This window comes from Lolium rigidum, chromosome 4, assembly GCF_022539505.1.
Source record: "Lolium rigidum isolate FL_2022 chromosome 4, APGP_CSIRO_Lrig_0.1, whole genome shotgun sequence".
Lineage (NCBI taxonomy): Eukaryota > Viridiplantae > Streptophyta > Magnoliopsida > Poales > Poaceae > Lolium > Lolium rigidum.
The window spans coordinates 29,844,558-29,872,291 of record NC_061511.1 but is presented as its reverse complement, the minus strand read 5'-3'; the positions used below and the strand labels follow the sequence as shown (position 1 = coordinate 29,872,291).

General features: G+C 45.2%; 1 pseudogene; it reads left to right on the top strand.

Annotated features, from left to right (window-relative positions):
* The window catches only part of LOC124646828, a 55,776-nt pseudogene extending 32,381 nt beyond the window's left edge, over window positions 1–23,395 (top strand).
* Window positions 23,396–27,734: the final 4,339 nt, after the last annotated feature.

Below are 27,734 nucleotides of genomic sequence, written 5' to 3'. Positions count from 1 at the left end.
AAAGGCTGGAGGCGCGCTCCCACAGAGCTCTAGTGCACAACAGGGATGAGGACCAGGGGAACTCAAGGTCGCGGCAAAGCTCCGGTCTGCTGCTGCTCTTTTTTAATATTGTCTTCTATCGCTCCCCATCAATTGAGTAGCTGAGCTTGACAGCGCAGTGTGGGCTGCAACTCGATGGCGTGAGCAATTGGGTGGGGGTGCTGACACCAAGTAGCCACCTATTGCAATTTAATAGTAAAGATTTTTTAAATCAATTTTTTATAATTTTTTTCCACTCACTTTTTTCTATTTGTTTTCTAGAATTTATAGTATTTCAGTTATTTGACAAGTTAAATATCTAACTACACTTAATCTCTAGTTAAATTACTTACGCGTGATCAAATTTCCCGATCGGTCACCCATTCTCAAACTACTCCAACACTAGCACGCTTAAGTTCCAAGTTCCTTCCGTCCCGCTTCCAAATGCTTTGCGCGCATGTTATTTATATTAGTATCGTAACAATCATATTAACCCGTTGGTCACGATGTCACATTTCTATATTGTTTGAATTCCAAATAATTACTTTAATAAAAAAATAATGAAGTAACAATAATTTTGAGTAAATAAATAAATTTTTTCTTGCAAAACCTAAAATCTCAATTTTTTCATATTTCTCTTTGTCAGTTTGAGAATCTAAAAATTAGTTAACTGGGTAATCCCTAGTTTTGCCCTCGGTGAAAGACCGGAAGTACTAGTATCATTTGTACTGGTCATGTTTTCACCAGCAGTATGAAAATGGTATGGTCCGTTGGATACACTAAAATGAATGGTTTATATTGATTTGAGGGTACCATAAAAGATCTCATATATAATGCTAAGGGTATCTCCAGCGGCGCGACGCAAACGGACGCTAAAATGCGTCTGGCACCCTCTCCAGCGGCGCGATGCAAAGTGACCGGGGCGTCCACAGAGACGCAAACGTGCCGCATATTTGCGGCAGGTTTACGTCTCTGCGGACGCTGCGCGGACGCGGAAAGTGTCCGCTCGCGTCTCCACCGGACCCGCCTGGCAGCGAGTCTGCTTCGAGGGCCCCGCTTCCGCGTCTGCGCCGCAGCCTTCGCCATCAATGGCGCGGCTGCCTGTTCTGCGCGCGCACTGGCGGGCGGCGGCTGGGCTTCTGCGCCGCCTTCAATGGCATCGTATCCCGCGCGCGGCCGCCCTTAAAAGTCCACCGGCCGCATTCGTCCTTCGCCCACACCTCCACTCGCAACTCCACTGCCGCAGCGCCATGGGGAAGAAGAACGACTTCGAGGCCTCCGGCAGCGGCAGCAAGAGGGTGCCGCTCCCCGTCACGGTGGGGAGGCTCATGCACGACAAATGGTTGCTGTGCGACGACGCCTGGTCCGGCGTGCAACTCCCTGGCGGCTGGCGGCTGAAAGGACACGGATGTCGCCTAGAGGGGGGGTGAATAGGCGATTTAAAAACTTTTACGAGATGGGCTTAACAAATGCGGAATAAAACTAGCATTTACTTTGTCAAATCCAAAGCCTATATACTATTGTTCACCTATGTGCACCAACAACTTATTATAAGGAATGGTTCACCTATGTGCACCAACAACTTATGCTAAGCAATACAAGCAAGTATGTGATAGCAAGATATATATAACTTCAAGCACGATGGCTATCACAAGGTAAAGTGCATAAGTAAAGAGCTCGGGTATAGAGATAACCGAGGCACGCGGGAGACGATGATTTATCCCGGAGTTCACACTCTTGCGAGTGCTAATCTCCGGTGGAGAGGTGCGGTTGCTTAGTGCTCCCGAACGCCACAAGAGGCTCACCTTGAGGTGTGGTTGCTCGATGCACACCAACGCCACAAAGGCCTCACCTCAAGATGCGGTACTCACACCACACACCGAACGCCACGAAGGCGCCTCACCTAAATCTCCGGTGACCCTCGCCACAAAGGCCTAGGTCACGGTTCCACTAAGGGATTTCCTTCGAGGCGGAAACCGGGCCTTACACAAAGCTTGGGGCACACATCCACAACTTAATTGGAGGCTCCAAAGAAATCGCCACAAAGGCCTCCAATCCGTCTAGGGTTCCAAGAACCCAAGAGTAACAACTTTCTTGCTTTCACCTCCACGAATCACCGTGGAGAACTCAAACCGATGCACCAAATGCAATGGCAAGAACACCACAAAGATGTCCAAATCCTCCACTCTCAAATTCCAACAAAGCTACTAAAGCTATTGGGGGAATAAGAGATGAAGAACAATATAAGAAGAGGAACACAAAATTTCTCTCCAAGATCTAGATCTAGAGATTCCCTCACAAAGAGGGGAATTTGATTGGTGCAAATATAGATCTAGACCACCTCTCTCTTTTCCTCAAATTTGAGCAAGAATCATGGAGGGATTGGGGGAGAGGAGGAGCTCTCAAGATGCAACAATGGTGGAGAGCCAAAGGTTGAAGAAGAAGTGCCAAGAGAGAGAGAGAGAGAGAGAGAGAGAGAGGAAATAAGGCTTAAATAAGGAGACCCCAAAAACTGCCCGTTGGGGCTGGCCGACCGACTTGGGGCCGGTAGTACCGGCCAGCAAGGGGCGGTACTACCGCCCGTGTGTGCTGAGCGCGCGGAGGGGGAGCGGTACCTCCGGCCGTGGCTGAGCGTTACCTCCGGCCGGGCCGGAGCGGTACCACCGGCCACGGTACCGGCCGCATGTCCCAATACCCTGGAAACATACTGTGAGGCATGGCCTATTTCCGGTATCACGGGCGGTACCTCGGGCGGTACTACCGCTCGTGCACGGGCGGTACTACCGCTCGTGCTCGGGCGGTACTACCGCTCAGCCCAAACTCCTCTTTTTGGGCAAACTTAGAGAAAGCATAACTTGAGTATCCGGACTCCGATTTTGATGATCTTGGACTCGTTTCGAAGCTAGTAACAAGCTCTACAAGATCATGCAGGGAACCATCATAGTCCAGCAAAGGAGTATAGAAACAAATGATGAAAGGTTTGACCTATCTAAGAAAGACATACCGGTAAAACCTCCAACCTCGAAAATGCAACAAGTTGCCCAAACAAAAACCATTCTTGATGAACTAGAGCTTGTCATGAGAATAATCACAAGCTCTAAAACATCACATGGATAAGATCCAAATAACAACCAAGAAAGATGATGCAAGGATGCAAAGGTTTGAGCTCTCCGAAGGATACGATCAAGTTACTCACTCGAGAGCCCCCTTGATAGTACGGCAACGAAACTATAAACCGGTCTCCAACTACACCATGAGACCGGTGAGAAAGGAACCCTATCAAGAGCAAACCTTAACCTTGCGCATTCCACTTGAGCTTGATGATGACGGTCTTGACCGCAACAAGATGGAACGCCTTTCTTGATTGTGCTTGCTTGATGAAGTCATGCGAAATGCTCCCCCATACTCCACTATGCGAGAGCTACTTCTTCGGTGCATCTTCACATATCCATGAACACCATATGGATGGCAAGCTTCAAGCATATGATCTCTTCGAGTTGGCTCATCTTGAACTTGCACTTCATTTCTTCATTCTTCATCATGTTGATGTCTTGAGATAACTTGAGGGCTCACTTCATCTTCATCTTCAAGACATACTTGACACTTGATATCCTTCATCAATTTCTTCTAATTGCAACCTTGAAGCCAACATATGGTTCAAGAATTGCCTATGGACAACTCCTACAAATATAACTCAATGCAAACATTAATCCATAGGGATTGTCATTAATTACCAAAACCACACATGGGGGCTCCATGCACTTTCAATCTCCCCCATTTTGGTAATTGATGACAATCTCTTTGAGCGGGTTTATATAAGGAATTTAAGTAACAAATAAGTTGAATATATAGAGCAAACTCCCCCATAATATATGCATGTGTGAATGATCTTGACTTTCATTGCATATATTGGCATTCAAAGCCTAGTGGAGTTTCCTCTAAATATTCAACTATGCAAAGCAACAAGATGCAATGCAATAAAGGCACATGCTTAAGCACAAAGCAAAGACATAACCAAATTCCCTTAAACCCTCCAAACTTCTCCCCCATTGGCACCAATTGCCGAAATGGTTGAAAAATTTAGAAGGCCAATATAGTGAGAGTTCCTCCATAGCGTGTGCATTTCTCATAATTTGAGTGGAATCAAATGCACATATCCAGTGACGAATATTCGGAAGGAATCACACTATAGATAGGATCAAAGATTGCAAAAAGATAACAAAGTCTAGAAGCTTCAAAAAATGAAGCAAGCAACCAAATGAACCACAAAGATGATACCAAAAGAAAGATAGATATTATGATAAGATCAAGAAGATTGCTCTAAATAATATGAGGAAGCTCCCCAAGGTTTGTGCACAAAACTAGACAATTTGCATTGGAGTATAAAGTGCACAAACATGGAATCATCACTCCCATAATATCATTCAAAAACATAAGATACCAAGTGAATCAAACTCTAATGATCACCACAAGATAGTGTTCTAAATCAAATGAGGAAGCTCCCCAAGATACATGCATAAAATAAAATGTTGCATTTGAATACAATATGCATAACATGGAATCCTCACTCCCTCATTTAAAACACAAACATTTGTAATAGATCATAGATAGAAAAGTAAGCTAAACACTTGCAACAAACAGATAGTTGAGCAACAAGTAAGAGGCACCATAATAAAAAGGCTCAACCAAGAGGATATGTGAAAGGCATGATAAAGCATATTGTAAGACTATTACAAGGATGAGCAAAAAGCATCATCATGGTCTTCAAAGAATTATATTGCTTAGCATGACCAATCAACACGCAATAATAAATAAGATATCAAAAGGAGATGTATCATCTCTTATGTGTATAAGTTTCTCTAAGTGGGCAATATCACAAAGATATTTATCCACAAAGAAACATGCACACATAAAATAGATACGCAAGAAAAATAGTATGATATCCAAGACGAAGTCATGCAATATACCAATAAGAATTTTTGCTTAATAGCATGGCCAAAGGCTCAATTTTATCTTATTGTACATTGATGAACTTCAACCACAAACAACTAAAATACATCACAAATATCAACAAGGGATAGAAGATAGTTGGGATGCATTTGAGGAAGGCAACAAGTATCACAAACGGGGATACCAAAAGAAGTAACTAAATTTGCACTTTCATCTATATTGCACATGTGAGAGCCTTGAGGAATTGATATGCAACAAAATTGCTAGATATGCATAGTTGGGATGGATGAATCATGAGCATGATTTAAAATACTTCCCAACAAATTCACTCATCTCAAATTACTCACATTCACAATAAAGAGGTTTCATTAAGACTTTTGCAAGAAGCACAACATTTGCAAATCAAGAGATTCGTGCCAAGATGCAACCATAAGGTTGGATACAAGAAAAGTATGCATGAGAAGATACTTGTTACCAAGATAGCATTGGTGTGGATGTAGTAGATATGTGTTCGTTGATCATCCTAGCTTGCCTCACGTTACCATTGAGTCACCACTTCTTTCCAAGAGTGAGACAAGCATTCAATGCATATCCATTGTACCTAACACAAAGGTAAGTACAAAATGGTCCCCAAACTAATTGGGTCCGAAGTAGTTAGACACACTACAACATATAGGACAAACTCCACAATTCTATGTGCATATAGATATGAAATTGAATTTCATGCACATCTTAGCCAAATTAGGATTTGATGGAGTTTACCCTATATATTGGATCAAAGAAAGTGACACATGCCATAAGATATACATATATTAAATATGCATGCACAATACTTTCAAGAACCAAAGGAAGATACAATTTGGACAAAACACCAAATAAACCAAGAGACAATGGTTGCCCAAATTATATCAAAGAATCAAATCAACACAAGATTGACTCCAAAGACTTATCTTATTATAAGAAGCTAATTAAACCTAAACACAAAGTAATGAGATAACCAACTCCCAAGAGAGCAAGGTTCAAACTAATAAACCAAACCCTCGAAACTTTTTATGATGGCACAAAGTACCAAAAAGAAAATTTTATGTCTCCCAAAACCAAAAATTTTGATAAAGATCAAGAGATGTTAAGCATTCTACTAATATAGAAGAGCTCCCCCAAGTTTGGTGCATTATCTAGGATTTTTTTTATATGAATACAAAATGCACAAAACTAGGATCATCACGCTACCTATATCTTCTAACAATGCTAAGAAAGTTTGAATAGACAACTTAGATCCATAAGATGCAAGGAAGACACATGGGAGTCAAGGCACAACAAATTCATGGCAATAAATAAGGCAATTTAAACACAAGAGCCAATGTAGATATGATCAATAAATATCTACCTCATAATGATTACCAATTGTCCGAGGACAAGAGGTATTAGGAAATATTTCCCGGTGGTAGTTTGTAAGTATACATAAGATCATATTTACAACGAACAAAGCATATGGTAAAAGATAAGAGTTAACCATCATGCAAAGATAGTTTCTTGATAGCTTCATTTAGTCATACCAACATGCAAGGCAATTAATAGTATTCATACCAACATGCAAAGCAATTAATAGTATTCATACCAACATGCAAAGCAATTAATAGTATGACTTGAAGCACATGTTTTTCCAAAAATGTATTGAGGGACACATTGTGAAAAACCATGCCAAGAAAAACTTTCAGAAATAAGATCCACAAAGATATTAGCAATGAAGCCATTTAAGCAAACTGGAGCTTGTTTGAGCAAATATGCCACATAGGAGAGAGATAATTTACGATATCAATTCTATGTGACACAACCTCAAATGTTCACATTTTCTAGGCTTGTAATATGCACAAAGCTTATTACTCCCCCATAATGTGATAAGGAATTTATTTTCACAAGAGGCAAATAAGATCCAAGTAGAGATATTAATGGACATTAGAATTTGAATTTCTCATGAAGATGACATACCACATAGCGACTAGATAATCTCGCAATATCAATTCTAAGTGATATTCCTCATGTACACACATTGTTTAGGATCATGAAATTCCCAAAGGAATCACTCCCCCAAAATGGGATTGTCCATTAATCGCTCATAAGAGCCATATAAGATACAACAAGATGCAAAGAGGCTCCAACACAAACACAAATACATGGTGTGCAACCCAACATGCATAGACTTGATTTCTCAAGCAAAACTATTAGGAAGCACAAACATATACAAACACATGTTAGGAACAAAACTAACACATGCAAAGGGGCGAGTAACTTTCAATATAAATGAGTTGAGAACATGTTACCGCAAGGAGGAACATTGGATATATGATAGTAGCAAGATAATCAAAAGACTTGGCTTGATATAATATAAATGATGAAGATCCCTTAATTCTTCATGATGTAGCCAAGTCTCCAATGCCCTCCAACAAGCACCTATTGATCAAGTTTTGGATTGTTGGTCCCCAACTAAGTTGGGTCCTAAGAGGTTAGTCACAATAGGCTTGGCAACCCAAATGGTTCTTTTCTTGACACCACTTTGAGCACCAACATATTTGGCAAACACATTGCCACCCTCATCCTTACGAAGAGAATAAACATCATCAATGGAGATAGAGTTGGATGAGGTACCAATAGTGCAAAAAGAGGAGATGTGGCCCTTCTCACGGCATATGTAGCAAGTTCTTTTCTTCTCCTTCTTCTCACTAGATTTCTCCACAATGGGAGCATTGGCTTGATTATTCTTGGGAAGTGGAATTTCTTCAACTTGAGGTTGAATATGAGTTTGAGCTTGAGGCCGCTTCCCTTTTTGCTTCTTCTTCAAAGGGCAAGATCTAACATGGTGCCCTTCAATTTTGCACTTGAAGCAAACAATCTTGGCCGGGTCTTTGACTTGAACTTGGCCCTTCTTGTTGTTGTTGTTCTTGGACTTGTTCTTGTTGTTGGATTTGAATCCAAGTCCACTCTTGTCATTGGGGGATTGTTACACACTTAACATCGTGTCAAGTTTGCATTTCCCTTCATGACTCTTTACCAAGTCGTTCTTCAAAGAAGTGACTTGGGCCTTGAGCTCTTTGATTTCCTCTACATGGTTAGTAACGACACAAGTACTAGAGGAAGTAGAACCTTCATTGTTAGAGCAACAAGGCAAGGAAGATAATTCATCACAAGATTTAGCAATACTATGAGTGGATGAATTACAAGGACTAGCACATGGCAATATAGCATTTTGAGTAGTAGTGCTAGTATCCACATGAGGCTCACAAGGTGTTGCCTTAGATATGATAGCCTCATGAGCTAACTTTAGCCTATCATGAGAGGCTAGAAGATCCTCATGGGAGCTAGAAAGCTTTCCATGATTTTCTTCCAATTTCCCACAATTGCAAGTTAGCAAATCAAGTTGAGCCCTTAGCTCAACATTCTCCTTCAAGATAGATGCTTCACAAGAAGTAGAGTTAGTAGCACAAGCATCATCACAAGACATATCAAGAAGAGAGGGTAACATAGCATGCTCTTTTAAATATGAAGCTTGTAGTTGCTCATATGACTTGGTGAGGATAGAGTGTTCGCTCTCCAAGGCCTTGTGGGCCTTGTCTAGATCATCTAGATCCTTAACAAGTTTATCATGACCAACACCAACTTTGAACTTTTCATTTTTAAGCAATTTTAATTTAGCTTTAGCATGGTCTCTTTCTTTAGTGAGTTTAGCAAATATTTCATTTTGAGACACCTCAAGGGTTTGAAGTTGCTCCTCAAGAGAGGCTACAGTCTCTTGTTCTTCTTCAAGATCATTCTTTAAAGATGCTACATCATCGGCATACTCTCGTTCAAGAGCACCCTTTTTATCAATGGTGTTCTCATGCATCCAAATAAGTTTTTGGCTCTCAATAGCGGTAGTCAAGATTTCAAAGAAGTGAGAGCTAGCAATTTTATCTTTGTAAAGAACCTTGAATACACTCTCACCTTTATCGCGTAGAGAGACAACCCAATCCTCTTCTTCATATTCATCCTCATCCTTATCACCACGAGGCATATTAGGTTCCATGGTAGGAGGTACCGTGGAACCCTTGGCCATAAGGCATATATGAGGACCGTGAGATAAAGATGAGGAGTTACTTGAGGCTCCTTTTAAGATCTTGTCTTGACCAATAGAATCTTTGGTTTCCTCTACATTGTTAGACACACAACAACTAGAGGAAATAGAATCATTTTTATCATGGTCACAAGACAAATCAAGCACATCATTATGAGATTTATTCAAGCAACTTACACATGATATGCAAGGACTATCAACACAAGCATGTAAATCATTTCTAGTGCTAGATGTGTTTAAGTCCAAAGATGAAGCATTGCAATGAGATAGAGATGAAGAATCATCAATAGTAAGCTCAATATCAACATTGCAATTTTCATCACCACTCACCATATCATTACCTTGTGTCTTACCACACTTTGGTGAAGTGGATGAAGATGAGAACTCATCACGGCCGGAAGTGGAAGCAATACAATCATCCTCAATAATATTGGACACATCATATTTGTCTTTAAGCTTTGTCCATAATTCACGAGCGCTCCCAAAAGGCATGATTGAAGAAGTAACTACATTGCTCACAACAATGGAAAACACATGAGAAGCAAGAGCATCGAGGCAAGAGTTTTTCTCCTCCTCAAGAGATAAATTTTGAGGATCCTTAGGAGAAGAAAAACCCATGCCAAGAAATCGCTCCATGTCCGGGGACATACGCCGTAAAATATTAAGCACATAAATTTTCCATAGATCATAATTTGTGCCATCAAATATAAACAAGTTATTGTGCACTAATCCCCTAACCGACATCTTTACTCTCAAGGCGGTGAAGCCTAAGAATGAGAGACCTTGCTCTGATACCAATTGAAAGGACACGAATGTCGCCTAGAGGGGGGGGGGGTGAATAGGCGATTTTAAAACTTTTACGAGATGGGCTTAACAAATGCTGAATAAAACTAGCATTTACTTTGTCAAACCCAAAGCCTATATACTATTGTTCACCTATGTGCACCAACAACTTATTCTAAGGAATGGTTCACCTATGTGCACCAACAACTTATGCTAAGCAATACAAGCAAGTATGTGATAGCAAGATATATATAACTTCAAGCACGATGGCTATCACAAGGTAAAGTGCATAAGTAAAGAGCTCGGGTATAGAGATAACCGAGGCACGCGGGAGACGATGATTTATCCCGGAGTTCACACTCTTGCGAGTGCTAATCTCCGGTGGAGAGGTGCGGTTGCTTAGTGCTCCCGAACGCCACAAGAGGCTCACCTTGAGGTGTGGTTGCTCGATGCACACCAACGCCACAAAGGCCTCACCTCAAGATGCGGTACTCACACCACACACCGAACGCCACGAAGGCGCCTCACCTAAATCTCCGGTGACCCTCGCCACAAAGGCCTAGGTCACGGTTCCACTAAGGGATTTCCTTCGAGGCGGAAACCGGGCCTTACACAAAGCTTGGGGCACACATCCACAACTTAATTGGAGGCTCCCAAGAAATCGCCACAAAGGCCTCCAATCCGTCTAGGGTTCCAAGAACCCAAGAGTAACAACTTTCTTGCTTTCACCTCCACGAATCACCGTGGAGAACTCAAACCGATGCACCAAATGCAATGGCAAGAACACCACAAAGATGTCCAAATCCTCCACTCTCAAATTCCAACAAAGCTACTAAAGCTATTGGGGGAATAAGAGAGGAAGAACAATATAAGAAGAGGAACACAAAATTTCTCTCCAAGATCTAGATCTAGAGATTCCCTCACAAAGAGGGGAATTTGATTGGTGCAAATATAGATCTAGACCACCTCTCTCTTTTCCTCAAATTTGAGCAAGAATCATGGAGGGATTGGGGGAGAGGAGGAGCTCTCAAGATGCAACAATGGTGGAGAGCCAAAGGTTGAAGAAGAAGTGCCAAGAGAGAGAGAGAGAGAGAGGAAATAAGGCTTAAATAAGGAGACCCCAAAAACTGCCCGTTGGGGCTGGCCAGTCGACTTGGGGCCGGTAGTACCGGCCAGCACGCGGAGGGGGAGCGGTACCTCCGGCCGTGGCTGAGCGTTACCTCCGGCCGGGCCGGAGCGGTACCACCGGCCACGGTACCGGCCGCATGTCCCAATACCCTGGAAACATACTGTGAGGCATGGCCTATTTCCGGTACCACGGGCGGTACCTCGGGCGGTACTACCGCTCGTGCACGGGCGGTACTACCGCTCATGCTCGGGCGGTACTACCGCTCAGCCCAAACTCCTCTTTTTGGGTAAACTTAGAGAAATCATAACTTGAGTATCCGGACTCCGATTTTGATGATCTTGGACTCGTTTCGAAGCTAGTAACAAGCTCTACAAGATCATGCAGGGAACCATCATAGTCCAGCAAAGGAGTATAGAAACAAATGATGAAAGGTTTGACCTATCTAAGAAAGACATACCGGTAAAACCTCCAACCTCGAAAATGCAACAAGTTGCCCAAACAAAAACCATTCTTGATGAACTAGAGCTTGTCATGAGAATAATCACAAGCTCTAAAACATCACATGGATAAGATCCAAATAACAACCAAGAAAGATGATGCAAGGATGCAAAGGTTTGAGCTCTCCGAAGGATACGATCAAGTTACTCACTCGAGAGCCCCCTTGATAGTACGGCAACTAAACTATAAACCGGTCTCCAACTACACCATGAGACCGGTGAGAAAGAAACCCTATCAAGAGCAAACCTTAACCTTGCGCATTCCACTTGAGCTTGATGATGACGGTCTTGACCGCAACAAGATGGAACGCCTTTCTTGATTGTGCTTGCTTGATGAAGTCATGCGAAATGCTCCCCCATACTCCACTATGCGAGAGCTACTTCTTCGGTGCATCTTCACATATCCATGAACACCATATGGATGGCAAGCTTCAAGCATATGATCTCTTCGAGTTGGCTCATCTTGAACTTGCACTTCATTTCTTCATTCTTCATCATGTTGATGTCTTGAGATAACTTGAGGGCTCACTTCATCTTCATCTTCAAGACATACTTGACACTTGATATCCTTCATCAATTTCTTCTAATTGCAACCTTGAAGCCAACATATGGTTCAAGAATTGCCTATGGACAACTCCTACAAATATAACTCAATGCAAACATTAGTCCATAGGGATTGTCATTAATTACCAAAACCACACATGGGGGCTCCATGCACTTTCAGCGGCTCAACTGCCGCCGGGTGCCCATCCCTCCAGTCCCTGCGCGCGAGCCTGATCGGAGCGCGGAGATCCGGCGAAGGAGGCGGTACCTGCCGCCGGACCTCCGCGCCGATCCGGCGTACGCCATCGACTCGCTGAGTTGGCGTACGTATCTGTCGACGGATACGGATAGGAGAAGAAGGGCGGGATTCATGGGCGACATGGATTTTCCCTTCGAGGCTGCATCGCCGGCTCGTCCACGAAGACAGGAGGCGCCGACGCGTCGTCAGCAGGCGCAGTACAACAACGACGACGACCGCGACGACGACGACGACTACATCGAGGCGCTCGCCTACCATAATGAGGAGGTGAAGGACGACAGCGACGACTACGTCGCGGCCGTCTTCCACGAATGGCAGCAGGCCATGGCGGAGGGCTGCAACTTTGAGTTCCCGGAAAACATGACGGACGACGAGATGGCGAAGGTCGGCGTCCTGGTCTCCGAGAACGACGCGCCTGTGTAGCCGCCGCTGCCCCGCTACGCCACCGGCGTGATGCCGCCGGGCCTGTCGGAGGATGAAGCACTTCGACTGGCGCTACCGGACTCGGCGGCGCCTCCTCCACCACCGCCACAGCCGTATCCCTGGGCGCCTCCTCCACCGCCGCCATAGTCGTATCCCTGGGCGCCTCCACCGCCGCCACAGCCGCAGCCCTGGGCGCCTCCACCGCCGCCACAGCCGCAGCCTCCTCCACCTCCAGCACCGGCGGCGCGCCCGGCGTACGCTCCCCCGGATGGCTACTGGCCGTGGGTGATACCGGAGCTCATCGTGCTCGACAGCGACGAGGAGCAGCAGTAGGCGTTAGGGTATTTTTTTCATGTTTTAACTATGTAAATTATGTTTCATGTTTAAAAGAAATGTTTAAAAGAAATGATTCGGCCAAAAAATGCGTCGTGCCGCTGGAGCCACCCCCGATGTAAACGGATGCGCGGTCGATTTCGACTATTTCGGCCGACGCAAACGGACGCGCGCGGATGCTAAAATGCGTCGCGCCGCTGGAGATGGCCTAGCCACCTATATTTGACGACGGTTTTTATGGCCCTTAGGCATATAGCCGTGTATGCCGAGGGCCCAAATAAAAAAAACGTCGGCTGTCGGAGAATTGTGCTGCTTTCTTGTAGTGCATGTCGACCGCACAACCAAGGTTGTACAAACATGTTTCTTGGTTACGTTCTGTTAAAGATGTTTTCTTCAAGCGAATTGCCAAATGTGAGACAAGCACGGTGCAGCTATAGAAACCTAGAGATGGGGTTCGTGATTGAATAAGCCATGGCGACTGGCATTAAGGAATCTGCTGGTTATAGAATATGGTTCCCGGCACAGATTCACACGTTAGTTGGTTAGGTGTCGGTAGACTTAACTAGTCAATGAACGACCTCAACTCAAAATCTCGTCGCAGATCTGAGCAGGTTTAAAAATGCTTAATTTGTTTATTTTAAGGACTCGTGAGTCCTATTTGTTCACAAAAGTGCTCTCAACTTGGATTATGCTAGCTCTGGGAGTTGGCATCATGAGCTGTACACTTGCCTTTTCACTACCATAATGAGGAGGTGAAGGACGACAGCGACGACTACGTCGCGGCCGTCTTCCACGAATGGCAGCAGGCCATGGCGCAGTGCTGCAACTTCGAGTTCCCGGAGAACATGACGGACGACGAGATGGCGAAGGTCGGCGTCCTGGTCTCCGAGAACGACGCGCCTGTGCAGCCGCCGCTGCCCCGCTACGCCACCGGCGTGATGCCGCCGGGCCTGTCGGAGGATGAAGCGCTTCGACTGGCGCTACCGGACTCGGCGGCGCCTCCTCCACCACCGCCACAGCCATATCCCTGGGCGCCTCCTCCACCGCCACCATAGCCGTATCCCTGGGCGCCTCCACCGCCGCCACAGCCGCAGCCCTGGGCGCCTCCACCGCCGCCACAGCCGCAGCCTCCTCCACCTCCAGCACCGGTGGCGCGCCCGGTGTACGCTCCCCTGGATGGCTACTGGCCGTGGGTGATACCGGAGCTCATCGTGCTCGACAGCGACGAGGAGCAGCAGTAGGCGTTAGGGTCTTTTTTTCTTCATGTTTTAACTATGTAAATTATGTTTCATGTTTAAAAAAACTGATTCGGCCAAAAAATGCGTCGTGCCGCTGGAGCCACCCCCGACGCAAACGGATGTGTGGTCGAATTCGACCATTTCGGCCGACGCAAACGGACGCGCGCGGATGCTAAAATGCGTCGCGCCGCTGGAGATGGCCTAACCACCTATATTTGACGACGGTTTTTATGGGCCTTAGGCATATAGCCGTGTATGCCGAGGGCCCAAATAAAAAAAACATCGGCTGTCGGAGAATTGTGCTGCTTTCTTGTAGTACGTGCATGTCGACCGCACAACCAAGGTTGTACAAACATGTTTCTTGGTTACGTTCTGGTAAAGATGTTTTCTTCAAGCGAATTGCCAAATGTGAGACAAGCACGGTGCAGCTATAGAAACCTAGAGATGGGGTTCGTGATTGAATAAGCCATGGCGACTGGCATTAAGGAATCTGCTGGTTATAGAATATGGTTCCCGGTACAGATTCACACGTTAGTTGGTTAGGTGTCGGTAGGCTTAACTCGACCTCAACTCAAAATCTCGTCGCAGATCTGAGCAGGTTTAAAAATGCTTAATTTGTTTATTTTAAGGACTCGTGAGTCCTATTTGTTCACAAAAGTGCTCTCAACTTGGATTATGCTAGCACCGGGAGTTGGCATCATGAGCTGTACACTTGCCTTTTCACATGTGCTAGACAACTAATTTCGTTTTGTTACCTACATCCTATTTTTTTACCACCATTTTCCGAGTTTCGAGCAACGCGTAGGTTCCCGGAAACCCGCCGCTAAGTTAGGCGCCAAAAGAATATGTATGAGCTGTGTTTCAGGGCCCAGGTAGAGATGCTCCGAACAATAAACGACAAAATTCAAGTGAAGAGTCCATGTTACTGCAAATTTATTTATCCCATGTTAGGCTAAAGACTAGAATGCAATGGGGAACACTAATTTATTTGGGTCTCACATGTAGCACACGGTTAAGAGCAAGAACAAGTATAGCCAGCAGCTGGCAGTGGTTTGCCATATCATTTATAGCTAATTTATAGCCATCATATAGTAGACTCTAACAATATACTACTTTATTAAAATATGGCTCACATTTCACTCTCATAAAGTGCTTAGGAGCACGTGCTAAAGTTAGCTCTTGCATAAGAGTCCACTAAGAGCAAGTACAATAATTCCTAACTAGCTGGCTATAAAATTAAAATAGTATATTATTGCTTATTTGGAGTAGAGAGAGGAGGAGAGAGCCAGCTCTAGCACGTGCTCCTAGGCACTTTGTGAGAGTGAAAGGTGAGTCATATATTAATAAATTAGTACATTTTTATAGCTCACTTTTGTATATATTAGCTCTAAGTTGGCTATAAGAGCAAGTACAATAAGGTACAGTCAGCTGGCTATAAGAGATAAAATATTATAAGTTTGCTTAGTTGGAGAAGAGAGATTAGGAGAGAGAAGGGAAGTGAGCTCTTATCTAATAGCCAGCTCTAGCACGTGCTGCTAGGCACTATGTGAGACTAAAAGGTGAGTCATATATTGTAAAAGTACTATACTTTTATAGCTTACTATTGTACATGCTAGGTATAAGTTGACTATAGATGATGTGGCAAATTGTTATAGCCGGCTGCCGGCTATACTATTGTTCTTGCTCTAGATGACATGGCATTTAGCTTATAGCCCGCAGTTGGTTATACTATTAAACTTGCTCTAACCTCATCTCTCCTATTCTTACTCCTCCAACTAAGCAAAGATGTAATATTTTATCTGTTATAGTCAGCTGACTGTACCTTATTGTACTTGCTCTAAGCAAGCTTACTTGAGTACCAACCGGCAACCAATCAGTAGAAGTTTGGCTTCTGCTATGCTGCCCTGAAGGAATTATTAGGAACCAAACTAAATACATAATATAAATTAGTGGTTGCATTTACACACAAAGCTTCCCTAGAGCAATAATCCCTAGATGGAAAAGGTGCAAGGAACCATAGATGGGTTTCATGATTGACTAAGCGATGGCGACTGCCATTAAGACTAGTCACATTGGGAAGTATCATACACTAGTATCATGTATTTATCACTGTTCAAAAACTAGGCCGATTCAACGATTACTAGGCTGATTAATCGCTACTAGGAGCTTGACCGTGTCGATTATCATTAATCTCTTGTGTTAATCCTTTAGCCCAATTAATCGTACCGGAAGTCCAATTACTAGGTATGTTCCCGATTAAGTACTGCACTTGGTCAAAAAAGTTATAAACTTTTCAATGCATATAGCTAGTACAAGCACTACCCCTCCCCAATAAAGTAGGTTTTGCAAAGCTCCTTCTTGATTGCAGCCTCCAACAGCTTGAATACCGTTGTCGCCAACTAGTCCTTGCCCTCCCAGACCAATTAATCTCAATTGCCTAGATACAGGAGCTCGACCACCTTGAGTAGCTCATGCAGGAGCTCAAGGGCGCCTTCGATAGGTTAGGTGGTTGAGGTGTAAGAGGGGTCGTACCCTAGGTAGGTGGTGGGAGAAGATAAACTTCAGAGGTGAGAGGATAAGAAGTGGAAGGAAGAAACGCGGCTTCGACTAGTGGATCCTCCCGATTCGCTCGTGACCTTGAAGATTAGGTCACGGGGGAGAAGCATACATGTTTTCTGGGATTTTAGGCTCTAGAGAATTAGGGCCAGACATATAGAGGCTCATATACTATTATTTTTCTTATATAAACTTTTTTTACGTGCTAATTTGTGTAGGTTACACCGATTAATAGTCGATCGATTAAATCAATTAATCGTCCGAATTCCGATTAATCGCTACTCCCAAGCTGACCGAGCAGTTAACGATTACCGATTTTCTTACCATTGGTATTTATGATACTACATCCACAATACATAGTACGTATCATAAGATAGTATCATAGTATCATTATATTTAATGTTTTGTAGAATCTCAATGCAAATTTGTGTACATGATGTGTTTGCCATTAAGATTTCTAGTTTTACGTACTATGATACGGTCATATTATGATACCACTCCCATCTCTCACCTTAGTAATTGGTGAGCCACATCAGATTTGTGCCAACATAACATGCATGATGTTACATAAAAAAAAATGCTTGATGCTACTTATGATACTCCTATTATAACTACTGTAAGGAAGCTGTTGGTGAGCGGTTCAGATTCTCTCGTTTGGTTAGGTACTTAGGTGCCGGTAGCCCGGTAGGCTTAATTAACTAGTCAATCGTGAGTCTTTTGTGTTCACACAAGCGCTCTTAACTTGGACCATGTTAGCACCAGGAGTTGGCATGATAAGCTATACACTTGACCTTTTTTTATTTCAGTGGTTGTACATTATCCTTTTCACATGTTTTTTTCTTCAATAAAGGACTTTATTGCTTAAAAAGTTTAAACATTACGCCCGTTCTATGGATAGCTGAGATGCACCCGGCTTCTACATAGCCAATATTGTTGGAATTTGTTTGTGGCCTCTGCTCCTAGCCCAATAAAAGTTCTGAAATTATCACATTCCTAGTTGAAAAAAGAATTAAAATGATTTATAAGATAAGGTCTTTTACTTTGACAAAGTGAGTGAGAAGCGGACAAAAGTTCACGTGCAGCATGGCGTGGACGCTTGGTTAGATGCTCATACTCTTATTTATTATTGGATGTTACAATTACATAGTAATATTGCTTGTACAAAATGAGCTGTCCAAGTGAATAATAAACGACAAAGTACAGGTCAAGAGTCCATGTTACTGCAAATTTGTTTGTCACATGTTAGACTAGATCGAGATGCAATGGGGAACACTAGTAGTTTATTTGGGAGATGGTCTAACACGCATGTAGCAGAGGGCTATGCTAGCTTAGTTGAGTCGATCGTTATAACGTGACGGGCGGGCTACAAGCTTCACCACCATAGCTACCAGAGCTCACCACATTTTGGTGCTACGAGTAAGTCGCAAGCAATCTATGGCGCCTGTTCCATTCCTCCTACTCCTCTATTTCCTTGCAGCATCTGCTCCCGGGGAAGGGGGAGGGCAAGGGGTGGATGCTGGTCGTGTTCATGTGCCGCCTGCGGGTTGCCCCGGCAATTGCGGCAACATAAGCATCCCCTACCCGTTCGGCATGGGGAAGCCCGGCTGCTTTCGCGAGGGCTTCGAGGTCATCTGCAACAACTCCTTCACCCCGCCGCGCGCATTCCTCTGGCTAGGGAAGGGACAACCCTATTTGGGCGGATCATCCCACGGGACGTCCTCGATGTCTTCCTATGAAGGACAGGGGGATCCCGTGGAGCTCATAGACATCTCACTTGACAGGAATGAGGCACGGGCTTACTCATTTGTTAGCTCCCGTTGCTTCAGCACAAATAGTACAAATAGTATTAATGGTGAGAGCTACTTTGTTGACACTACTCCGTTCACCTCCTTGGCCTCGCCCTTCATCCTGTCACGGAAGGGGAACTCTCTCGTCGGCATCGGGCCGAGCTCAATGGAATTTTCGCTGGCGGAAGGCGAAATGTCCAAGAGGGGTCCATTCGCCACCTGCCGCACCAATTTCTTGCCATTTGGTGCTGAGGAGGACAGCCGCCCATGCAACGGTGAACTCTGTTGTCGTAGGAATGGGTACGAGATGGCCGACCTCAAAAGTTTTGGGGTCGTGTTCAATGGTGACCCGGCCGGTCTTGGCGACGTATCCCATACCTGCTACTACGGCATGGTTGTTCAAAGCTCTTGGTACAACTTCTCTCAGTCAGACCTTGATGGCTACGACACCAAGTCCTCTAGGGGCATACCCTTCATCATCGATTTCGCCATCCTCAACACTACTAGCCTGTCCGATGGAGCCTTGTGCCCAGCTGTGCAGCTGGGCCAGCAGCCACCTGAGGGCTACGCCTGCGTCAGCAACCACAGCTATTGCTCCAACGCAACAAACGGCTATGTCTGTCACTGCTCACAGGGTTTCCATGGCAACCCTTACACCACTGATGGATGCAAAGGTACATACACTCGTTGTTTCTCTTTAATTGTTTCGACAAGATCATTTGTTGTTGCTATAGTTACTACGAGTGAGCTCCACACTCTCCGCATACCCTCACATGCATTATTATTATTTTTATTTACTGCAGACATCAACGAGTGCGACCACCCTGAACTCAATCTCTGCTACAAGGGTAGTACATGCATCAACACCGTGGGAGGCTATGAGTGTCCATGCAAACGCTTGATGAAAGGGGACGGCAAAGCAGGAGCCTGCACAGAAGTATTCCCTCGGGCTGCAAAGGCGTCTGTGGGTACGTACTAGTGCAATCTCTGAGTATTTTAGTTTTCTTTCTTTCATTAAAGACGCGTAGAGTGCATATTACATATCACACCGGGTGAAATCTGATCTGTTCTACTCCTAGTAGAATCAACACCCTTTGGGTGCCACCACGCGAACGGCTGGTCTGCAGTCCAAAGAAGTATTTATTCAGTTTTATTATCGATCAGTTGACTGATTACAATTGGACAACAGTCACATTTTTTGTTCACACGATGTGTTAATCTGTCGCCCAGATTTGGCACTCACCCATTTCTGGTTCTTGCTATTACAGGACCTTTACGGCCTGCTTTTGATTAGAGGTTCTTGCTATTGCTGTTAGCTACTTTCACAAGCTAGTGTCATGTGTATTTTCCCTTTCCTTTCCTTTCTATTTTTTTTTTGAGAGCGAGCTTTGCTTTTACATTGATGCCATCCACTTTGCATATCTTTCACAACTTGGGCAAATAACTAGTATTTATATGATCCGTAACATGTAAATCTTGGCAAACAAACATTGTACGTAGGGTATTTGAAATCATGTAGATTAGATATTTTTATATGTCTTTTATACAAAGCATTACCCTAGTATTTACATGATATGGAACATGTAATTTTGGGCAAATGATAATGTAATTTTACTTCTAAAATCGTCTAGACTAGATTTTCGTTCTATACCTATCAAGTTATAGTTCATTAGAAGCTGACATGACCTCCTGCGTCGCTCCCGCGAGCGGCCGGGAGGAAACCCTAGCATCTGCCTCGCGCACCCTGACCCCTCCCTCCCCACACCTCGCCGTCGTCTGGGCACGCTGGCCAGCATCGTCGGCGGCGGGGCTCTCTCTCCCCCCCGCTCGGTGGCGACGGCGCGGGATATCGGCGTAGAGCGGCAGCGCCATGCTAGTAAGGGGCGCGGCGGCGCGGCAGCGTGCACCGTCGACGGAGCTGCAGGTGCAGGGCGGCGGCGTAGTGGGCCTCGAGGTTGCTGCTGGCGTTCGGGTTGGCGACGGTCGTGGCTCCTAGATCTGGTTCGTCCCAGATCTCTCGGGTGGATTCCGGCTTCTCCTACCTTGGTGGCAGGCCGCCCACCCCCTAGGCCTCGGCGTACTACCGTCGAGGCATGGGCCGGTCCTCTTGCTGGCCAAAGTGGTTTCGGGCGACGGTGTGACTACTTGTGGCGTGCCGACCCCTAGTGGTTAGTGACGTGGCTACGAGGGAAGTCGCCTCCTTCTTAGCCATCAGCCTGCATTGGGATGCCGCTAGGGCTGGAAAGTGCCATGATTTCGCAGTGGCAACCATGGTGGTGACACGCTTCCCACCTGGGGTGCCGTCGTGGCTGGGTATCGAGCCCCTCTATCCAGCCATCAGTGGCAGAGGACGCTGCTTCCTTTTGTACTGGTGTGCCCTATTATTCTGCAGATGGTGGCCATGGGTGTGGTCTCCCCTCCGATGCGAGGTGAGCTGTGGCAGTAGTGGCGGTGGTCTTTTTCTTGCCGGTTCCTGGACTTCGTTGTCGGGTCCTTATCGGAGCTCTTTGGCATGTTGAGGGTGCTCCATGTGTGAGTAGTCAATGGGTGCATCTCTGTTTTGCGATGCCTTTGGACTCCAGCTGGTGGCACACGCGCGTCGTGGCGTCGTCTCGGCCACGCGCGACCTTTCGGCCACACCCTTGACACAGATGGTGTCGGTGATTAGTGTGGTCTAGGATGCATGCTGCCCTTCGATCGCGTCGATGGTACAGTGTCGTTATTGGGTCTCGGTGGACCAAAGCCGTTCGATTGCTTCGGCGAGGCCTCGAGCTGGGATGTCCCTCCTGCGTGTCATGGGGGCTCTTCCTTGTGATCGTTGTGCTTGGGTGGCGATGAGTTTCTCTCATCGGCCAACCGCCCCCCAGGTTTGGGGGGTGGCCACATTTTCTTCTTGGCTAAAAATATGTTCAGGCTGGCTTATGCCCGCCATAGTCACAGTAAAAAAAATACAGTTCATTACAATTGTATTTACATGATCCGGAACATGTAATTTTAGGAAAATAAAGCTATAATGTTAATCCACACATAATGAATTTTCTCTCTTTTCAAAAAAAATATTGATAATTACAGGTTACAAACTGAAGAAATATCCCGCCTAGCTAATGATTTCATTTAAGGATTTTGGGGACTTTTTCTCATGCCACACTGCCATTTTATAATTATTGGAAGATAATTCAACTTTGGATGAATTAAAAATCAGTCGAATATTTGGATGTTTTTTCCCATGACACGGGTCATTTCATAACCGGAAGAAAAATTGACTTACAACAAATTGTAAATCAGTCGACTGCCAAATAGTCACTCCTACAATTATTTACACAAGCAGGAACATGCTTCGATATATGAATCCACCTGTTTCCATATTTTAATCAGCAACATAGGAACGCGTGTATAACGTACGCTGCCTCTAGATTTCTAGATGGACACAAGCCGTATATATAATTGTTCCATAGGATTTCAATCACTCGGTTGTACTGTTTAATTTCCATCAAAATTAAACGACCTGTCTGTAATTTGTGGGCTAATGTTTTTCTTGTCTTTCAAAACTTAATTTCCTTGGAGTTTTAATCCCTTGCTTGTCTTGATTTAGACACTTTTTTTATTTACTCTGAGTAGATGAGAAAAAGGAACTTTTTTACTTCTCATACTCAATATTTCTGCTAGAATTACAATCGCGAATTTTGTGAGATAAACTAACTTTGTTTCATGTCCATCTAGGTGCGATAGGTGGTATTCTTCTCGCGGTGATTTTATCTTTTCTTGTTATTCTTCGAAATGAGAAAAAGAAGATGGAAGAATTCTTCATAAAGAATGGCGGCCCTACATTAGAAAGGGCAAATGTCATTAAACTTTTCAAGAAGGAGGAGCTCAGGCCCATTTTAAAGAATAGCAACTTAATTGGAAAAGGTTGCTTCGGTGAAGTTTACAAGGGCATTCTTGATGGCAGAATAGTTGCAATAAAAAAGCCGATTAATGGTAGTATCCTAGAGAGTGAGCAGTTTGCAAATGAAGTCATCATCCAATCTCAGGTCATCCACAGGAATATTGTTAGGCTCATTGGTTGTTGTCTTGAAGTTGATGCCCCCATGCTGATCTACGAGTTTATCTCCCAAGGTAGCCTCCATGACATTCTTCACAATAACAGGGTGCCTCTCAACTTGGATGCACGTCTAATTATTGCTGCACAGTCAGCGGATGGTCTAGCTTATATGCACTCACAAGCAAATAGTAGAATTCTACACGGTGATGTCAAACCAGCAAATATACTCCTGGATGATAACCTTGCACCCAAGATTTCAGACTTCGGCATATCTAGGTTGCTTGTGAGAGACAATGAATACACTGGATCAGTAATTGGCGACATGAATTATATGGATCCGGTATATCTACAAGAAGGCCTACTTACTGAAAAAAGTGATGTATACAGTTTTGGAGTTGTTATTCTGGAGCTTATTAGTAGAAGGAGGGCCATACATTCTGGGAATAATAGCTTGGTAAGGAACTTTCTTGAAGCCCAAAATCAACAGGAGGTGACTGAGTTCTTTGACCAAGAAATTGCAATACAAGAAAATTTGGAGCTTCTTGATGATTTAGCAGGTATGGTCGTGAAATGCCTTAACCTAGATGTAGATCAAAGACCAACGATGGTGGAGGTAGCTCAGCGTCTACACATACTGAGTCGGTCTAGTTAGGTGCAACATGCATGTTACTAAGTTATTTTTATCAAAATCTTTAAGACATGAGCAGTGGGGGTCTCATTTGGTTATGAGAAAATTTGTAACCGTGTATCCAAGGTGTCCGAATGCTTGTACGCTGTATTTTTAACCATGTTTTTTTTCCTTAAATTGTGTGTGTGTTACTCAACCATCAGAAAAGTTGTTTCAGGCCCTATTTTTTAAAAAAATGCCATTTTCATTACTATAGAAGACTGTCTTAGTAAAATTACAAACCAAAGGGCCTAGGCAAAAGCCTATGGGCAAGACAAAGTCTTCTCTTGCGGCATAACAACACTCAAAAAGTCTTAGCTCAGCTAAGGACCATAATCTTGCGTTGATCTTTATCTTTTCTAAGATAGCCGTTGAAATGAAGAAAGTGTTTCAGAACTCCCTCACATTTCTCTCCTTCCAAATCTCCCAGGAGATTAGCATTGCCAAAGAGACAATTGCTTTCCTCGAATTACTTCCTCTATAAATCAAATGCACCCACCATGTTCTCACTGTAGGAGCGGTATGCCAATCCAAAGGGTTAATATCATGAATGCCAAGTCACTCCTTGATATTTGACCACACTATTAAGGTGAAGCTACATTTGAAGTGGAGATGTGCTGCAGACTCATCAACTTGGTTGCAAAACATGCACTGTCCACAATTGTCCTGTCCTCTTTTCTCGAGCCTACCATCATCCACATCTATTTTAAATGATTAACCAAGCAAACAATTTGCATTTGTGAGGCTGCGCTATGCAAACTCACGCTACATATCATCAGCTCCGAGCATCTGATACCTCACATCCAGAAGCCCGAGTAGCTGATTACCCCCGTCGAATTCTCGAAAACTTGGACCCAGTTGCAGCCCAACTAACAAGTCAGTAAGGCACTAAGACCTCGGGTGTAAGCCTAACGAAAAGGCTTAGCATACGGTCACCACGCAATGAGTCTTATCACCGCCAACATCATTACAAGATGCTAACAAATATTTCTTAAGTGACAAATATTTCACAACTCCTCACATTATTTGCAGTTTACAAAAAGGAGTCGATATTTCCTCTAGTACACTAGTAGGGAAAACGCTATAGGTGAACGATTATTAGGAAAGGGCGCCGATAAGAGCACGCGAGTGGTATTATTTGTTGCGCACCTGAAAGGAGATGGAGCCCCCATGTGTGGTTTTGGTAATTGATGACAATCCCTATGGACTAATGGTTGTATTGAGACTCTCTCTTAGGTCGTGTCCATAGGCAATGCTTGAGCCATATGTTGGTCTCTAGGTTGCAAGAGGAAGAAGATCGAGTTCGATGAAGAAGACGGATGAAGATGGTGTCGAAGAAGGGCGAAGAAGGTGTAGAAGATGAAGAGGGATGAAGACGGCGTAAAAGATGGATGAGGACGGTGGCGTGTATGTTGGATGAAGATGGTGGCATGCACAAGGTTGAAGAGGGATGAAGACGGAGCTTGCTGGCTCGAGTGGAACACGCAAGGTCAAGGTTTGTGCTCGGTAGGATAGATGGTCGCATCATCGGAGAGAGCTCAAACCTTGCATGCATTGCATCATGTTTCTTGGTTGTTATTGGTTCTTATCCATGAGATGTTTTAGATCTTGTGTTCATTCTCATGACAATCTCTAACTCATCGCAAACGGATTCCGGATGCATCGCATGTTGCATGTTCGAGTTGGATGATTTTCCTGGTGTACCGTATTGAGAGGTTGCACCTCTAAATCCATAGGAAAATCATCCTCCACTCTTTTCCATGTTTTCAGCAAAATTGATCTCACCTCAATCGGAGTTTCCGATCCTGAGTAATTGCGTTTCTAGTAATCCTCTTTGTATTGAAAAGAAAAGGAAAAAGTCTTGGGCCGGCCGGTACTACCGTTGGTGGTACCGGCCCAGTACCTCTCATGCTCATTTTTCTTAATGGATCCGGACCGGTACCAGGCCGGTACCGGGCCGGAACTACCGGCTCACCATCTCCCTCAGCCCAGCCACCAATTCTCCCCATCTTGGGCCACTTCCGCTTCCGGCCTTGCTCCCCTGGCCGCGGCGCACCCGCGCGCCGCTCGACGCAGCCACCATACCATTGCGGCCCTTGCCCCATGCCTCCAGCTGAGCCGCTTGCCTGGCCCAGCTCGCCATCGACTCCGACAGTTGGTGCAACTATCTTGAATCCGAGAAGGATGCGAGGAGGAGGGCAGGGTTCCTGGGTGATAGGGACTTCCCCTTAGATCGTCCACCGGTGCCTCATCATTGAATACGGCAGGCGCCGACGCCTGCACAGGATGACCACGACTGTGACGGCGACGACGAGGAGGACTACATCGAGGCGCTGGCGTACCACAACAAGGACGTCAAGGACGACAGCGACGACTATGTCGTGTGCATTTTCCAGGAATGGCAGTTGGCCACCATGGCGGAGGGCCGGGAGTTTGAGTACCCGAACAACATAACGGACGACAAGATCGCGAGGCTCGGTGACATAGGCATCCCCAATGGGCCTGCCGAAGATAGTACCCGGGGTTTACTGAAGGCCCACGACCCGAAGGATAAGGAGAGTCGGAAGCCCAAATTGTTATTAAGGAAAGCTAGAGTTGTAATAGGAAGCATTATTTGTAATCTTGCGGGACGGGTTAGAAACCCTCCCGGACTCTGTAAACTTGTGTATCAAGAATCCCTCGGCTCTGCCTCCTATATAAGGGGGGGTCGAGGGACAAAGAAAGGATCGAATCATTGTCTCACAAACCCTAGTTTTCATATCGTCGAGTACTTTTCGGCTGAAACCTTCGAGATCTACTTGCCCTCTACTTCCGACTAAAACCCTAGTCTACAACTTGTAGGCATTGATAAGTTAATCCCTTGTCAATTGGCGCCGTCTGTGGGAATTAGAGGTGTCAAGGAGCTGATCTCGATGGCACGTTCAAAATCGTCGACTTCATCAACTGGAAGCAACGCAGTGGACAGAGGTAAACAGATCGAAACTGGTCTCGTTGATTTTAATCCTCACCCGCCCTCCCGTTTGGACGCATATGCGTATCTGGAGGAGCCCATGGAGATGACGTTTGGAAAGTTTCACTTCCGCGTCGAGAAAGAAGGAGCGTATCGTCTCGAAATTCCGATCTCATCGGGATTATCAGCGGTCGATCCCGATTTTTCAAGTTTAGCATCATCAATCGAGTCAGGCGACGAGGAGATTTCATCGCCACGCTTCATCAGCACCAGGGCGAGCGAAAAACTCATCAAGATCTTCAGCGACATGTCCTTCGAGTCATCTGCGGACTCCTATATAAGCGATGACTCGAGCGACACCGACAGCCTCAACTTCATCGACAAATCCATCACCGTTGGAAAGGTCTTCACCAATCTCTATGATGGTGTCACCAAACCCGACAAAGTCCAGCATCCAAAATATCATCAGATCTACGCAATTGGAGAACCATCAACCGGCGGCCGCTGTTTCGCCCGGAACAGAGCTCGCCGCCACTGCGGCACAACCGCCCCGCCTGCAAGGTGTTCATCTGATTGCCGCGATGGACAGCGATGACGAGATGATGCTGCTGCTGTTCACGGAGGAGTAGAACACTGAGGCTGTCTGATGAGGACATCCCTACTACACTACTACCTCCGTCATTGCAAGATGAAGACGATGCTGCTGTGAAGCTCAAGTCCAATGAAGTCAGGATTGGACCAATGACATGAGCTCGTGCGAAGCTACTTAAACAACATGTGAACTTGTTCCTATGTGATACTTTGATCGATGAGAACTTTATACTGCCTAAGTCGTATTACTTATGTATGATCAGGTATGAGGAGGAAACAAGCATCGCACGGGGAGGAGAGGAGCAGCTGGACAAGAAGCTGGACGTGAAGCTGGACATGGAGCTGGACATGAAGACATCCCATGGACGCGCGAGGGAGGAGCGGGAGGCATACGCGAGAGGAGGAGATGCAGTTCAGGCCGGCGTCATGCCCGGTCAGACCGGCCGTGCCGCCGGGCCGCCCGGTCCCAGCTCCGGTACGACCGGATCCCACGCCGGATCTGCCCGGTCCAAACCAAAGCCCACGCCTGTGCCAACCGGGCACTATCCAGTAAGTCCGGCGCCAGACCCGGTTCCGACCGGATGGCCCGGCCCCAGGCCCGGTTGATCGGCCCTCAGGCCGGCCGAGCCCGAGTCTGTCTCGACCAGATCTATTCTGGGTCGGTTATTTTTGTATCTTTTCGACCTGAGGTCATCCTGAACCCCTATATAAGTGCCCAGGACGCCCCAAAATTAGGTTTAGACCACGTTTAAGATAAACCCTAGTTCATAGTTGATTGCTTTGCAACTCTATTGAATCTCTACACCATATTGCATCGATTTGGTGTTGAACCCCTGAAAGTCTTGTGTGATCTGTTGTTT